The sequence below is a fragment of the Zingiber officinale genome, chromosome 4A (assembly GCF_018446385.1).
Source record: "Zingiber officinale cultivar Zhangliang chromosome 4A, Zo_v1.1, whole genome shotgun sequence".
NCBI classification, from domain to species: Eukaryota; Viridiplantae; Streptophyta; class Magnoliopsida; order Zingiberales; family Zingiberaceae; genus Zingiber; species Zingiber officinale.
This window is the reverse complement of record NC_055992.1, coordinates 137,507,376-137,509,423: the sequence shown is the minus strand read 5'-3', so window position 1 is coordinate 137,509,423 and position 2,048 is coordinate 137,507,376. Positions and strand designations below refer to the sequence as shown.

Here is a 2,048-nt window from a genome sequence, read left to right as displayed (position 1 = left end):
AAACACTAGCCTATAAAAGATAAGAATTATTAAAAATACTCTAAATACTAAAAATAATTAAAAAAATATCAAAAAATAATAATAAAATTTTTCGAATACTAGAAATTCTCACTATTAATTCTATAGGTGATGAAGGAACTCAAGCGAGATGAAACCAGAAATTTTATATTGAGAGGATGAAATATATATGTGTATGTTGAGAGGAGATGACTATGTCTGTATTTCTCATTCATCTCTCTCTCACCCTTTATTTCTATATCTCATATATTTTTTATACTTTAAATTAAGAAGGACGATTATCACTACCGATCCTCCTTTGGCTCTTTCCCTGAATCCAAGGGTAAGTCAAATCCATTGGTTTTGAATAAGATTCTTGGAATCAAAATTGGAAGGTGAGAGTTGACATTGTTAAGGCCCAAAGTCATGAGACCTATCTTGTAGGTTTTCTATATTGAAGCAATTCTAACTAAAATTATTTTAGTAGTTTTTTGGGGAAAAAATAAGCAAAGGGTGTTTTTTTATTCAAAGATATCTTTTTTTAATTTATTATCAAAAGGATATCATATCCCCGTCTCTATACATTTTATTTTCTAAAATTGTCTTTATTTTTAATATTGTTATAGCAACTATAGATTTATAATTGCTAGGATCATGTAACTAACTGCTACAACATAATACTAGTATTGACCATAAATAAACGATTTATGTTATAGCAATTCGTACCTATTGTTACATAATACATTATGTTGACTAATGCTGATCAAGGATGAAGTATTTGTATTATAAGAGTTATGAGTAGTAGTTATTATAATAAAATGTTATCAGTGTTGATCAAAATGGATGTGCTATAATATAATATTAATCAGTATTAAATAAAAATAAAGTATTTATATTTAGGAATTATAGTTAGGAATTGACTGTCCGACTGTATTTGTTACAGTTAGGAATTATAATTGTTAATTATGTTTATATTATAATAGTGTTAAAAATTAAGGATAATTTAAAAAAAAGTTAAAATGATTGACTGAGGATGAGACATTCATTTAATAATAAATGGAAAATAATAAGATGTCCATTGTCAAAATTGCTCTGACAAATTTTGATCAAATTAGATCAATTTGATCAAGTTTGAGCCGTTTGAATTAATATTTGAATTATTTTGACTAATGTTAAAATTGTTTAAGTATAATTATTTAGTAGCAAAAGAATTAAAACGGAGCATCTTTTTTTGTTTTCGAAAAAATGTATATAAATTTTTTTAAACTAAAATCCACTAGGTGCATGTTTCCGGATTAAAAACAGATAATGCTTAAAAAAGCTGCACCAGCCGGGAATCGAACCCGGGTCTGTACCGTGGCAGGGTACTATTCTACCACTAGACCACTGGTGCTTCGGTGATGAGTTTAATATTATTTAATATATAGTTAAATTTATTTTCAAAATAACCCTCCATGTAAAGGAAGAATAAACCATAGTTAAATAGAAGTGATTATCTATAATGATAATTAAGATAGTTTTGGAATTAAAAACTTCCGAGTCCAAAGAGACAACAAATCGAAACACAAACAAGGCTCGTCATTTAGTTTTTTTATTCGGATTAAATCTCATGTTTCAAAGGGGAAGAGTGTGATTCTTCTAGTGCATCTTCAACTCTTAATCCATTTACCCTACCCCACATTTTGACCTCTTCCAAAGGCCAAACTCTAGTCTCAATCCATCAAACTCCAACTAGATCTATTTTAATTAAGTCTAATGTCTCTTAATTTACCTTTGATTGAAATCAAAAGAGCACTCCTTTTTCATTAAACATCCCAAGATCTCTCCACCCCTTCTTTGTTACTCCAATTACCCTTCTTTACTTGAATGGTCCAAATGAAAATTTCATTGTTAATTAGGTAAGTACTTGGGTTAATACTATAGTGTAGTAATTATCAACCATAATTATTACAATATGTAGTAACTAAGATCCATAATCACTATAATATGTACGCAAGTAAATTCTAGTGACTAGTATATTGTAGCAACAATTATTATAGTTGCTACAATAC

The 2,048-nt window shown here is 28.1% G+C and overlaps 1 non-coding gene across 1 annotated transcript; it reads right to left on the bottom strand.

The window, feature by feature from the left end:
- Positions 1-1,319: 1,319 nt before the first annotated feature.
- Positions 1,320-1,390, bottom strand: TRNAG-GCC. The gene has a single exon. It is a non-coding gene; the product is annotated as a tRNA-Gly (tRNA).
- Positions 1,391-2,048: the final 658 nt, after the last annotated feature.